Source organism: Amblyomma maculatum, chromosome 1 (assembly GCF_055883805.1).
Source record: "Amblyomma maculatum isolate TAMU_Amacu chromosome 1, ASM5588380v1, whole genome shotgun sequence".
In the NCBI taxonomy this organism is placed as follows: Eukaryota; Metazoa; Arthropoda; class Arachnida; order Ixodida; family Ixodidae; genus Amblyomma; species Amblyomma maculatum.
In genome coordinates, this window is record NC_139344.1 from 385,712,274 (window position 1) to 385,727,556 (window position 15,283).

Genomic DNA, 15,283 nt, shown 5'->3' on the forward strand with positions numbered 1-15,283 from the left:
TGTCTAACGTGACGACGATTGTTGCGGTGACGGCGACGATGCAGTTAGTGATAATGATGATAATGGCAGTGATTCTATTGATAGTATTTATCTGATAATGATAATAGTAGCTATACTGATTATGATGATCCTTATACAGGGACGCCAATTAGGATGCAGCTCGTAAAACCGTCCTGTAAAGTGATTTTCGCCACATTTGCTCTTAAGCAGACTTCAGTGCAGTCCTGTAATTTTTTCACAGATTCGCCTTTGAGTGATATGTTGTACTGCCGTTTCTTGCGTTTTATGAAACTGTATGTTTATTACATATGAATACTGTTCAAAGTAAATCAGTGCGCGCTTTTTCCGCAAAATTGTATAAACGAGCATAAGCGTTGCGACGATGAAATTGGTTAACATAGAGAATGAATTCAACACATAACATGGCTTTGAGAGTCTCTATACTCACCGGTGTTTGGAGCGAATGAAATTACAAAGCACTTTTCTTGTGCATTCCAATAACGAAATGTGTATTCTTTTTCATTCTCTGAAACATAAGGCCGGAAAAATATAAATACAACAACGGCCTTAGAAAACATTGTTGATGGTTTCGCTTCAATAAATATAGTTTGTAAGAGAAAGCTTCATCACCAATGATTGCACGTCGCAAAGCTCTTTATTCAGAGAAGGAGCTGGTCAAATGAAAGCAAGAATATTCGGAAGGCAACTAAAAGAAGAAGGGAACTAATAGGTTTCCGAAGACGCCAAGAAGAAAAAGAAGAAAAGGGGAAGAAGATGGAGCGCATGCTCATTTGTGGCCTGCACCTGGTATGGTAACCTTGGCTTTACAAGGATTAGAAACGTTTTTATTTCAAGAATTTCATTCTTTGAATTTTAAGAGAACGTCGGTAATTCCACTGCAAATTTAACTGAGAAGTTGAAAGCGTTTAAAGCACACTTCCTACAGAACAATATACTTGGAATACTTGCAGGTTGCAAAATGAACAGTCGCATAGAAGATTTCATAACTCATACGTGCATTCTGAATTACTAAACCATATCGCACTTTGTTTCTGCCAGTCATTGTTAGGCAAAAAAAGAAACTAACTTCTGCCCTGTCCAAAGCAGGCATTAATTTTGATATCGAATATATAATATTATATTTGAGTATCTGGTCAATACGCGACATATTCAACAATGAATGCTTTTCTACTCCAGCCGATAGAGGTGATTGTTCGGCGCTACTTAGCGAGCATACAACTTGAACTGAAGGTATGCTTGAGTTTCGTGTGAACAGCAGCTGCGTAAGGAATAGAGGCTGTTATAGCACAAAGGCAACGGGCGGGACAAAAACTTAACTGAAATAGCAGTTGTTACTCTTGAAATTTATATGAATATTTTCGGCCATCTCATTAGCAAGAAGCGGCTGAATGAGTGGCCAAGTGGCTAACGACGCTAGGCAACTTAGGTTCTAAAATGCATTGGAAGCTTTCAGTTGACCTACTTTATGGCAACAAGAAAGCAATGATATAAATTCAGCTTGCGATGTCATTAGTATACGTTATTTATCTATTAATAAGTGGCTAAATACAGCGCAAAAATTGCATATGGCTGTGATGTAAATTTAAAATTTATATGCTGCAAGGTTAACATGTAAGTCTACAGTAAGTTTTCTTAGCGCTTTTACTAATAATAATTTATAGCCTGTAGGCAGGCATCCACTCATTACAATTTCGGCGAATCAGCAACACTCGAACTTTCAGTATGAATCATGTATAATAGCCACCGTGGACAGCCGATACTGCCATTCTGGAGTCACCCTCAAACGCAGAATGACAATTATTTGCAGACGAATCAGTAGTCTGCGAAAAGGGGGATAATTTGTTATGGGTACTCCAATGTGTCAACGGAGGAAAGAACTGATGAGAAAGGCAATACAGAAGCGCGTTGACTCGGGACTATTGCTTTCTTCATAAAAAAAAATCATTTGATGTGGCTCTGTCAAGAGATGTAAATCCGTCGAGATCATATTGAAAGCACTTGCAGTGATTACATACACAGGTCCTCTATCATGTCAAGAAGCCCTACCGGAACATACCGTCCACAACACCTGTCTTTACGCGATTAGAAATTATCAAGAAAAGAGACGTATTTTCCAGTAAGCAAACAAGAAGACTGTCTTAGGCCCACACATTCGTTCTAGTGTGTGAGCACCAAAGGCTATAAACAAATGCTCTAAACCGTCTGCTGCCGCTCTGATTCCTTGAGCTGTGTCAAGAGGTCGCAACACGTGGCCTTGCGCGGGTAATTAAAACTAAGCCTGGTGTACCTGTTCCAACGGGTGAGTCTCCCCGCTGCGTCTTTCAAGTTCGCCAGCGAATAGAAAGGGTGATAGAACGTATGCTGTTTGTCACCTAAAAATCATCTGACAAGATTTTAACCAGTCAGGTGGGTGGTGGCGGTGGAACTTTACTTTCCGAAAAAAATACAGGGTGGTCGTCAGTCTATCCGCCTATGGCAGCCCGGAGTCCTCGGACCCGGGAAGCATGTTGGACAAAACGGATTCAAAACTTAGCTAAATCTTAGGGTTTGGCTTAACAAGGGAGTCTGGTAAACATCTTCTGTACTTGTCCTTATCTCAAATTCCTGCGCAAGACACATATGCACATGATCTAGCATATCTCGAATAGTTTATATTAGCTCAAAATTGTTGCTGGCACCCGTGACTCAATTTAGCCGGATTCGAGAACGGTCTGGTCTTCAGGCGTGTCCAGATTTTTGTGTATTAGTGTCCTATCTACCGACGGGTATTCTATGGTGGTCAGCCGACAGTGCTCATTAGTTTCTTTATAGCTTACTAGTCTATAAGAGTGAGCTGGCGAAAAAGTTGGTTCTGCATGTTGATAACAGCGCAAGTGACGGAACTCAAGGAAACGAGGAAGGACACACACAGGCACTGTGTGTGAACTTCTTCGTTTCCATGTGTCCCGTCCCTTTCACTACTCTATCACCTTAATAGCCTATCCCTGCTCAGAGTGTAGACAGGGTCAGAGCGTATATCCAGTAGATGAGACTGCAAGCGCGTTTACGGGCTCCCCATTTTCCTGGAGCTGAGAGGCGTGCTAGTGCCCTTTTTACCCAGATTATTCTGTCATTGGGGTATTTTCCCAGTAATGTTTTTGTTTGTGCTTTTGCAGAGAACCATCTATTCAGATAATGTCCTGTTGCTGTTTGGAATCCCTTATGACGATAGTAGCCATCACTCCAGCTATCGCAAGGGCAATAGGAACCTATTCAGCCATGTTAGCTATGCTCGTCCTCACCGAGCCCACTATTCTTATATTTTGCTCTTCGTTTATTATTTCCGCAACTATAATACGCCTGTACAAATACTCAGCGGCGTTTACACAGCCGGTTCCTGTCTTCCTGAAGCCGCAGTTCCTACCAGTTTATCAATTTGTCCTGCTAACGCTATACCTGTGTGTCCCGTGGCAGTGGAGCAATAAGACTAGTCGCCTCCTCACTTCCACCGGCGCTTGTGGTATCTGACTTTCATAAAGGAGTTCTTGTTTTAGAAGCAAGCTGCAGCCCGTCGAGGACATCCTCAGCCTTTGGTATAGAGAGATTTAGTTCACCTCTACTACCTCTACCAGCGTATTCTGCACAATCAGTTTCATTATCCGGTCCGTAGACATGCTGTGGACAGTTCGCGTGCTTGATTTAGACTCTTCCTGATGGTTTCCTCAATCTTAGCCTTCATGCGGTAGCTAGGTGTTAATAAATGACAATGTAGGTGACCCTGTGGGGGCAAAAAGCTTGTACGAGTCTTATAAAACTTCCTTCTCTCTTCCCGATGTGCGGTTAGCGATGCCTCTGTTTGCCGGGTCATTTGTTGATCACAGCTGAAGTTTCTTTTGTGCATTACCGTAACGACCATTTTCCTGAAACTTTATACCTACTATAGTTATCTTGTCCTCACTGGGATGGGTGTTTCGTCTTTGTTTTGTTCGATTCCCGGTTGCTTGTTGTACTCTGTTGCTGGTGTCTGGTAAGCGACTATCTCGGACCTTTCAAGAGAGCATTTCAGGCCTCTAGGGCTACGTATTCTGTAACCATTTTCCCAGCTGTCTTAAGGGCGTCCTCTATATTTCCATCACCATATCCCGTGGGCCAGAGCGTGATATCGTCAGCGTACATGATGTGATTGAGGCCGTCAACTTTCCTTAGTTTTTATGGCAGCTTGATCACTCCAACGGAGAAAAGCAGTAGTGAGAAGTCTGAGTCATGGGGTTTCTCCTGCTGCTCAGCCCAAAGTTGTCCAAAGATAACTCGATTCTTTTATTAGTGCTTTGATGATCAGGTGCTGGTTTTACATCATAGCATTCTTCTTTAGGAGTACGAGTCTGAAGCAATTATAGAGTTGAAGAAGAGTCTGTCATCTTCCATGCATATATTTAGCCTTGTCTTGACCTTGTGTTCGCATAATCCCCACGCATCAAGGCATAGTGTTTCTATGCGGGGTAAGCTGTCGGATTTGAACCCGGGCGCTCGCGCTCAGCCGCCCAAAGTCTTAACCGCTAAACCACTAGTGCAATTTACTCGCCCGTTATATCCATGTCACATTACAATCGTGAATACCGAAAGACGATACCCATTTCAGCAGTGCGGAGGCCTCTCCCGTATATTGCTCGAATTAACCCTGTCTTGTGCTAGTTTCATCCACGTAATACCAGTGCACTTAGCCTCATTTGTTCCCCTGACTTCCTGCCAAACCCTGTTATGGTCTCATCATTTGGTATCTAATTTTTTACCGTTTTCAACCATCGATTATATCCTCTTCACACTACATCCCCTGCCCATATTCATTTCTTCCTGATGTCCACTAGAAAGAATATCATCAACTCGAGTTATTTATCTGACCCACTCTGCAATCTTCCTATATCTTATTGCTATAGCCATCGTTATGCGTTTGATATCTCTCTGTGGTGTGCTCAACTAAAGTAGAACCCTTTTCGTTACCCTCCACTTTTCAGCCTTATAGTTGAGTACAGGTAAGGTGCGACTGTTAAATGTCTTTTTGAGCGATACTGTTCAGCTGCTAGTACTCGGCGAGTACTTATGAAATGTGCTCTATACAAATCTTACTTTTCCATTATTTCCCTTTCATGGTCCGGATATACGGCTGATATATTTTACTATCCTAAGTATGGCATATTCACCTACCACTTCCAGTGTTTCGCAACCAATTGTAAACTGCTGTTCCTCCCCGGGGCTTTACAAAAGAGTTGAAATCTGGATAATTTTGTGCATGTTCTTTAAAAATAACAGTCAAAAAGCAACATATAGAAGAAACGAGCCACATACAACGACTGGCCCGCCACCTGCAGTAGTTGTGTGTGGCTCGGCTCTTCTCTGTGTTCCGTCTTTTTACTGACTTTTTTCTTCTGAACATACCCGAGAATGTGAAACAATACCTTAGTCTTCAGCATATTTATTTTTAATGCTACCATGTGTAAGCAGGGTTAATCCTCAGCCATTTGGCAGAGCGGATACTAGATGGCGCCACAAGAAGGGTTAAAACTGTGGCCTCCGTGCTCACCTCCCCCCCCCCCCCCCCCCATGTACCGGAGATGAATGCAAAGGCCACGATTATACCTCCGCAATGTGACGCCGCGGCTTACAGGTAGCGTAGTATGTACAGCTGAAACTTCAGCGCCCCAGGCCCATGCCCGGAGACGACTATTCTGCCTGGGCGCAGAGCCTCATCCAAACACTACAGAAACACGAGAAGCAAATACAACTCACAGATAAGGAAACGGATGTGGACAACCATCTCCTTCATCTTTGGGAAGCATGGCGCAGCCTCACTAAGAGATGGCGCCGTCAGAAACATAACATGAAACTCCGCTTGAGGATTCGCGATCTCACCCAAAAGGCGGCTGAGTATGCTGCCCAGCTCACCGACTCTAACTGGGTGGATCGCAGTAACTCTGCTCCTAGACAAATGCCTAGTCGCAATACTTGGAGGCTATTCCGTAGTTTCATAGATCCCACTCAGACCCGCACAGAAACACAGAAACACCTGCAATGAGCAATTCATAATTTCAAGGGCAATACGGACCAACTTGCACAGACTCTACGGGATCAGTATCTGTGTCAAGTCCAAGACACCCGTGAACAGGCATATTTCTATGCAAACAGAGATAATCAGGATATGGATCGTCCGTTCCATCTCCATGATCTGCGGGGAGCTCTTGCTAAAATGAAACGAGGTACCGCTCCCGGCAGGGACAAGGTTACGGTCAAACATTTGGCCAACCTTCCTGATACGGCGTATGAGTCCCTGCTAAAATATATGAACGCAATCTGGAAAGAAGAAACACTCCTCCTCATAGAATGGAAAACAGCGCTTGTCACCTCCATCCCTAAGCCGGGTAAGCCGATCAATACCGATCACCTCCGACCTATCTCCCTAACGTCTTGCGCAGCCGAGCTCATGGAAGCCATTGCTTGAGATCGCCTCTCTGAATATCTGGAGGCCCGCAATACTTTCGCAGACACGATTTTCGGATTCCGACCTCGGAAGCCAGCACAGGACATTCTGATTCAACTCAGCCACGAGGTAATCACGCCTGTCGAGCACCCTCACAATCACAAGGTGGTTCTCGCCTTGGATTTGAAGTGTGCTTTCTGCAACGTGAAACACAGTGTCATCCTCGCTCACCTCAGCGAGACACAATGCAGACACAACAAGTTTAAATACGTGAAACATTTCTTAACGGACCGTGAAGCCTTTATCCGCATTTAGGACAACGAGCACGGGCTTTATACTATGGGTACGAGGGGCACGCCACAAAGCGCAGGGCTGTCCCCACTACTCTTTAATTTGGCGATGCTTGATCTCCCTGCCCAACTAGGTGAGGTTCAAGGCATACAGCATGAGCTATATGCCGACGACTTCACCATTTGAGCTACAGAGGGCAACATTGGTCAACTGAAGGACTGCCTGAAAACAGCGGCGGGCATAGTGAATCGCTATGCTACGTACTTTGGTCTCCAAAGCTCTCCTCAAAAATCAGAATTCGTGCATCTACGCCCCTCGCGAGATGCAAGACACCAATACTTCTCTCTCTGGCTAGTGGACCCATACGCGAAGCTACAAAGGTTAGAGTCCTTGAACTCTTTATTCACCAAAGTCGCGCTGACACAACACTAACCAAGCTTAGCAAGTTTGTCGACCAGGTGTGCCGCATTGTCCGCCGCGTCTCCAACAAGCGTGGGAGCCTTAGAAACAAATGCGATGCGTTTCGCCCATGCTTTTGTGACGCGTCGAATTCTTTATTCGACTCCATACCTGCACTTGCGCAAGCATGCTGAAAACATCCTGGAGGTTACTCTTCGCAAGATTATCAAGAGGGCGCTCGATCTCCCGATCTTTATCTTAAATGCGAGGCTCCTTGCATTGGGGGTGGTGAACACCTACCGGGAGCTACGCGAGGCGCACCTCACTAATCAATACACGCGTCTTAGCCAGACCGTGTCCGGTCGATCGTCGCCTTTTGGACCGGCTACGTATACAACACAACCATCACAATGAGGAAAGGGTACGAGTGCCAGAGCTATGGAGAGGCGCCCTCCGTGTTCGACCCCTTTCTACCAAAATGGACTGGGAGAAGACCACAATGGACGGCGTCAGACGCGGGCAAATGGCCTGAACCGCCATTATGGCTCTAAACACAATGTTTTCTGTGTGGATGTTGCGGGCCCGCACCATTCCAGGGGAGGATGGTACACGGCTGCAGTCGTTCACGAGGAAAGAGGTGGATGGCCTCACTTTTAAGGCCCCTAGCGCAACCCACGCGGAAGAGGTAGCAATCGCCCTGGCTGCCTCCCACCCCAATCTAAATTCATCCTATCCGACTCGCTACGGGCCTGTCGGAATTATGAGCTCCGCTGTATAACGCCTACAGCACAAAGAATACTTCGAAGTGCAGCTTGGGATCAGGATCCCCAGACCCGATTTCTCATTTGGACTCCAGGCCACCAGGGCCTACCAGGGAATGAGGCCACCAACTCGGCCGCCCGCGAACTCACTAATCGGGCCCCCGGCGTACACCCTACCTATCTGGACCAAGACGCTTATCCTCTTTTAACTTACTATTACCGTTTCGAGTCCCGGTAATAGTACCGAGACTTGCAGCGTGAGTACCCGGCTACTCTCAAGAGGCTAGGGAAAAAGGGCGAAAGAATATTCCTTAGACTTTTTAGTAACACTTTTATGTCTAGAGTTCCCCCGCACCAAAAAACAGTCATTAAGATACGAAAGAAAGAGTGTGTTGTAAATCACAAGTTTTATGGAAACGGCAAGAAAACCGCGAAACTTGGCAAGTATTCCGGCAGACAAGTAAAATGACCCGACGAACCCAGCATACTTACATACCCACAATTTTCAACAGCTTACAGTTAGTCTACAAGTAAGGGGAACATCTAAGAAGCAAAAAGTGTAAATTTATTTTGGTGATATGTTAAAACAGCGCTAGAAACACGGACAGATAGGAAGACAACACACATTGCGCTGAACTGCCAACTGAGGTTTTATTCATCAAGCATGTCTTTATATACACAGAGAGTGATAGAAAGTGAACAACAAGATCCGATGTTCCCTTTCTATCGCTATTTGTGCATATAAAACATTCCTGATAAATAAAACCTCATTTGTCGGTTCAGCGCATGTACTTGTCTTCCTATCTGTCCGTGTTTCTATCGCTGTTTTATTATAATGACCAACCAACTCGCCCAGCAATCCACTTTGCTTATTTTTGGTTATTTTCCAGCATTGTATTTCAACCTGGGTAATGAAAGCTGGGTAATTGCATGGCACAAAATTTTCAAATGATGCTTTTCACCTGTTAGAGATGACGCAAAAATGCTCGGATGCCAGCCGTAAAAGAAGCATGCGTTTGAAACGCGAAGTTTACCATGAACGTTGAAGAGGTCAAAAATGATTGAATGCCTTGCAGCTACAAGGGCGGATAACTAAGAGAGTTGATACATAGTTCAAGCTCTTGATGCAGCAGAATTAAAAACAACGGGGACGTGTCTTCGTTCGGTGTGTTTCTTTCTGCGTCCCCGTTGTTTTTCATGTCCTATAGCCAACGCTAAATGTTTACCCCGATTTTTCGCGATGGCTACGCGCGCAGCTTGCACATATTACAAGTCATGCTTGGTATGAAACAAGAAGAAAGCTTTAGGGCATTCAGGTTTTGATGCAGTAGAATAAAAAACGACAGAGACGTGTCTTCGTTCGGTGGGTTTCTTACCACGTCCCTGTTGTTTTTGATTCTGCTACATCAAAACCTGAATGTTTTAAAGCTTTCTTCTTGTTTCATACCAAGCATGACTTGCAATATGTGCAAGCTGCGCGCGTAGCCATCGCGAAAAATTGGGGTAAACATCTAGCGTTAGTTGTTGGGCTAGTTGGTATTTAGATTTAAGGACATAGCGCTGTATTCGTCCCTATAGTCTTCCTTCTTCTTTCATTTGACCGCGTGCATTTGCGCTGAAAACTACGTTCTTAAACATCTAGCGTTGGCTATAGGACATGACAACGTAAGAAGGTACTTCTCAGCAGCCAGGGTTGCCGCACTCGCTTCTTAAGCGTACATTCAACAGCAGTACTAGAAAGTTCCACAATCGTCGATTGTGATTTTCATCTCGCGTGGTGGCGGTCCAAATATACAGAGCTCTCCACTACAGTACATAACCGAGCTCGAGAGAGGACAGCATGCGGGGAGGTAGTCGCACCAAAAACTAGCGCTACTAAATAATCGTGGTTTGAGCTACAAATGAGGCGCTCTCGCTATTTCAACGATGCGTTACAATCGTGTCGATTTCAATAAAGATGATGCAAAGTATTTCTGATTAGTCCAGCATGTTTTCCTGCACAAAAGCATGTCGCCAAAAACACCTGTTCCGCTCACTTCTGAATTGCTGCTTGATCGGGCGCACGAAACACCACCTTGTTGCACTCCAGGAAAACTAACTGAACTTATCAGTTTTTCTTCTCTGTGCAAGCGTGGGTATTGAATATTAAGCACAAAAAGAGGAATGGGGCTCATGATAAGCTTTAGGGCGCAGCCGGTCTTGGTGACTCTTGTTTGCGGCAAGCATTTTGCGTGAACGAGGGTGGGTTGTCCCGCTGCAAAAGTCTGACTGCGACTTTGCACAGAAGTCTACTTAGGAGCAATTCAATTCATTTTCGGATGCTGTCACTGTGTCAATAATCGCCATGCACCCGCACAAACGGCAGATCACATGTGCGAACTTCTGCCCCGCTCGCTGAAGCGATGGGACAGCCGGGGACTTTGCCCCGCCTGTGCTTCCCGCTGGTGCCGGTAGATGGCTTACAGCGGCGCCCCTATAGGCAGTACACGGGGCGTATAGTTTTGTTTGTTGGAGTTGGTTTAGGAGGCTTAAGGCGCAACATCTATGACTTCCGGGTAGGCACCCACGCTTACATTTAACTGCATCCAATTGTAGTTACATATGTCGTCAGGCCTCGCCGGGCTGGCGCAGTGGTTACGGCGCTCGACTACTGTTTCCAAGAATGCGGGATCATATCCAGACCTCGGCAGCCGCTCTAAGATGGAGGCGAAAAGCAGTGTCAGTGCTAGTTAAAGAGCCCCAATTTGTCGAAATTTCCGGAGTCCTCCACTACGGCATCTCTCATAGCCCGAGTCGCTTTGGGACGGTAAACCCTACAAAACAAACCAACAAACATATGTCGCCGGATTCAATCCGTATCGTAAATTGGCTTCCATCTTGACTTGCAGGTGGATGCTAAGTGGGTAGTGAAATGACATGAGGTCCCCCCTAACTGTTGTACAAAAAACAGTTGAGATTTTATTATAATACGAAATCGCGTGCGTATAAGAGTTTGATTCCATAAAGCTGCAAGACATTTCTTTAGGAGGAAAGCACTATATGGCTATCAAACGAAATATGAGGTCAAAAGTTGTGCGCACAGTTGCAAACAAAATATGGCCACAAAAGAGGACCCAGTCACCTGATCGGAAGAATCGGAGGAGGTGCGACTGCGGAAAAGCATGACGTTACCGGGGTGTCTAATATGTTGTAACTAGCAATTGATGACGTCATGAATATCACAACAAGTTCGTATGGCGAGGATCAGTTCTAAGAATAGTGTAGTAGTATGCTATGTATTGACTGCTGAGGTCATAATTCATATGGCACAATTTCATGACAATGATGACTTGCAAAAGTGATGACGCCATTACTATCAGTAAAATCACGTGATATGGATGAGTTCTGAATTACATAGGAGTGGGATAAGTTGTAAGTAAAAAGCTGATTCAGAGATATTATTACTGAGTGCGCGGTAGAAGTAGGCGGTAGGATAGTTAGAGAGACGAAAGATTTGATTAAGAAACACCAGAGTATGAAAGCTTGCAATCCAACAGAGCAGATCGAGTTGGCCGAGATATCAAAGCTAATCAATTAGCGCAAGGTGGCCGATATAAGGAAGTATAACATGGAGAAAATTGTGCATGCTGTAAAGAATGGGGGAAGCCTTAAAGCGCTAAAAAAGAAATTGGGCATAGGCAAAAACCAGATGTATGCGATAAGGGATAAGGCGGGCAACTTCATCAAGAATATGGACAAGATAGTCAATGTAGCCGAGGGGTTCTATATAGATTTAGCCAAAGTAGTCAGGACCGTAATGAAATTGGCGGCAGGGAAAATCAGTCAGACGTTCCACCAGTCACGAAGGACGAAGTCAAGAAAGCACTAGAAACTATGAAAAGGGGGAAATCAGCTGGAGAGGATCAGATAACTACAGATTTGCTGCAGGACGGGGGGGATATCGTGCTAGAAAAACTGGCCACCCTGTATACGCAGTGCCTGGTGTCATCGACGGTACCGGAACCATGGAAGAATGCAAACATTACCCTCATTCACAAGTAAGGGGACTCTAAAGACCTTAAAAATTACAGACCAATCAGCTTACTGTCTGTTACGTATAAGGTATTTACTAAGGTAATCGCTAATAGAATCAGGACAACCTTAGACTGCAATCAAGCGAAGGATCAAGCAGGGTTTCGGAAACGGTACTCTACTATCCATCATATCCATACCATCAATCAGGTGATAGAAAAATGCTCGGAATATAGCCAGCCCTTATACATAGCATTCATTGATTACGAAAAAGCATTTGACTCAGTTGAAACCTCAGCGGTGATGCAGGCATTGCGAAATCAGGGGGTAGACGAGCCGTACGTCAAAGGGCTGGAAGATATATATAGTGGCTGCACAGCAACCATAGTTCTGCATAAAGAAAGTAACAAAATTTCAATAAAGAGAGGTGTTAGGCAAGGAGACGCAATCTCCCCAGTACTATTCACAGCTTGCTTAGAGGAAGTATTCAGAGACTTGGAATGGGAGCGGTTAGGGATAAGGGTAGATGGAGAATACCTAAGTTATCCGCGATTTGCTGATGACATTGCCTTGCTAAGCAACTCGGGGGATGAACTGCAAATAATTATTGATGACCTAGACAGGAAAAGTAGAAAGGTAGGCTTGAAAATCAATATGCACAAGACTAAGGTAATGTTCAACAGCCTCGGGAAGGAACAGCAGTTTACATTAGGTAGCGAAGTACTGGATGTAGCAGGCGAATATGTCTACTTAGGATAGGTAGTAAGATCCGGACCATGAAAAGGAAATAACAAGAAGAATAAGATTGGGATGGAGCGCATTCACAATCGCACATTGTGTGCTTTAAAATATTACCCACCTACGCAATTGTGTTTGGATAAATGCGTTATCAATCCCATTGCTTTCTTTCCTGGAGTGAGACTGGCGCCTGCATCGTGCGCCCGATCAAGCGGTCTTTCGGCTCCACTCGTGTGAACAGGCGAACGTGCTAAACTCTGATCGCAAAATACTTTGGACTGCTATAATGCATTTCGTCACGGTTATAAAACGTCGCTGAAGAAGCGAGAGAGTACCGTTTATAGCGCCAGAGTCCTTCAATCCACAATTAAAAGACTCCGTTAACGCCAGGCCGGACTCTATACAAAGGCCTGGTTTTCGGTGAGATTGCCCTCACGTATACTCTCTGCTGTGGAGTTCTGGTCCAAACATAGTATGCGAGATGCTGTAGTGGAATGCTGCACGTAAGTGTCCCACCACCGCGAAGGATGAAAATTGCGAACGACATAGCGGTTTGTCATTACCTTTTACTTCGTTTGAGTGTGAACTCAAGAAGCTATAGGTACCGCACTATTTCGTTAGGTGCTACCTCCTATAAAGAAGACGAGGAAACAACTTTGCACAACGCACATTTAAGCGTCAAGAATGTCCTGGGCCAGGCTCTCCAAGACCAACTCGTCTTTCAGCTGGTCAGAGGCTAACCAAGCACGCCATGTTGGGGGAAGAGAGTGTGCAAAGTGAGGTTACTGAATTGCAACAGGGTAGAAAAATGCAGTGCTCTAAGATTGGATAGGGGCCAGAACAAATCGGGCATGCGAGAAAATCTCTGATGCGGGCAGGAGTAAGGTATTTATTGAGGTGTATGTGTCGAAGAATATGTAATTGCGTGGTGGGGAGGGATTTAAGCGGAATACGAAGTGCACGAAGAGTTTCCGTAATGTTGTCACAGTGAAGGTTATTTTTTTTTGTCGTGAAGAGCAGTGTCCCACACAGGCGGATAAATCAGGGAATCCCATGTGCCCGGTGCCGAAATTTATGGGCTTGCCGATGCACCAACTCACTGTCTGAGATTTCAGCGTGACCAGGAATCCACCTCAGTGTGACAATGTGGGGACGTAGCTTAGTAAGAGCTCTGTGTAGTTCAACCAGTCGTTCTTCAGACATGCGACCCGTATATATAGCGCATATGGCCTGTATTCATGAAACAAGTGTATACGGTATATCCTGAAAAGCTAGGGGGCGCTTGTTCGAGATCTTGAATACTGGCAACTATTGATAGGGTCTCGAGAGTCGCTGTAGGAGGAGGATATCTGTAGGTACCGAAGGTACGCGTTACTATCTCAGTGCAGCTTCCAATTGAGTAAGCAGCCGCTCCAATGTTCGTGCTGTATCTGTGTAGACGATCGTGGCTCAGTTGAATGAACATGACTGAAAACGCAAGTGGAACGCCTGCGTCGGCTAGGTAGTGTGCAATGTTGTTTGGAAGGAGGTTACTTTGAGCTTATCTGGGAGCGGGGAAGGAAGGGTAATGATAGGAAGGTAGCTAGGTTTGATTAGAACTTGCTTAATATCTGATATACTGGTTTGGTTCTAGAAAGGTGTGCCATTCACCGGTATCAATGTTGCTTTGTGAGCTGTCCCAATGTCAAGAACAGCCCGTAGAGTATAGGCGCTCAGTGGACGTATGTAGAGGGTGTTAAGAGGTGTTTTACACAATGTATTAAGCGCAAGCTAAATCTGATCTCTTTGGTTGCAGGTTTGAGTAAGGTATAGTATTGTATAAAGACTTTTGCTGAGTGCTAATGCATGGAAAAGCTGCTGACTTGACCCTCGCATAACCAGGTGTGCTCATTGACAGTGCGGCGAACTAGATGCGTAAGATGAAAGCAGCACTAACGGCTTTCGAAACATTGGTCTGATTAGTTGACTCATTTATATGAAGCCCAAGGACCCGGCAGAACGGTGCTCGAGGAATGGGGTAACCTGCTATTGTGAAATTATTTAGATGGTTATTCTGACGTTGATAGCGAGTTTTTTGCCATTAGGAGCAATTCGGATTTTCAGGTGCGGGAAATAGCCCTACTTTTTCAAGATAACTAGCGACTGCACTGACACCTTGCACCGCTATAGGGTCTCCTCTACTGCTCCAGGAGACTCATAAGTGCACCAAAGAATAAGGTCGTCTGCACAGAGCGTATGTGTTAGGTTTGGGATAGACTGTACAACAGGAGATAGGGCGACCATTCCAAGGTTAGAAAGGGTGAGTGCCGCAATAGCGCCCTGAGGAGCACCACGTGTTAGGGAGAAAGGATCGGAGACAGAATCGGGGATACCGAACTTTGCCGTGCGGGCGCGGAGGAATGCAATGAGGAAGCCGTACATTTTTGAGCAACAGCCATTAGAGGCAATTATGTTGAAAGGAGAATCGTGGACAACGTTATGAAAAGCCCTACGTACATCAAGGGAAAATGTCCAAAATAGTTAAATAACCATCCAAAGTCATATGGGAACTACGATGCGGTCCATGTTTCTTTCATTCTGATGAATTAGTACCATGAAAATAACACGATGT